Source organism: Physeter macrocephalus, chromosome 17 (assembly GCF_002837175.3).
Source record: "Physeter macrocephalus isolate SW-GA chromosome 17, ASM283717v5, whole genome shotgun sequence".
Lineage (NCBI taxonomy): Eukaryota > Metazoa > Chordata > Mammalia > Artiodactyla > Physeteridae > Physeter > Physeter macrocephalus.
The window spans coordinates 3,359,779-3,360,000 of NC_041230.1; positions in this window are offsets into that span (position 1 = coordinate 3,359,779).

The window sequence follows — 222 nt, forward strand, 5'->3', positions numbered from 1 at the left end:
AAGCTCTGGGCCACGATTCTCTGCTTTTACACTTGGAGAAACTGAGGCCCAGGCAGGGGAAGGGGGTCCAAGTCAGCGTCTCCAGAGGTGCCTGAACCGAGGGCATAACCGAGCCCTGCCCCCTGGACCCAACACCATGTCCCACAGACCCTCACTCACCCGTCTGCGGGTCTGGCTCCGTGGGAGGAAGAACCCCAACTTCAGAGCCTCCTGGGGGTCAGG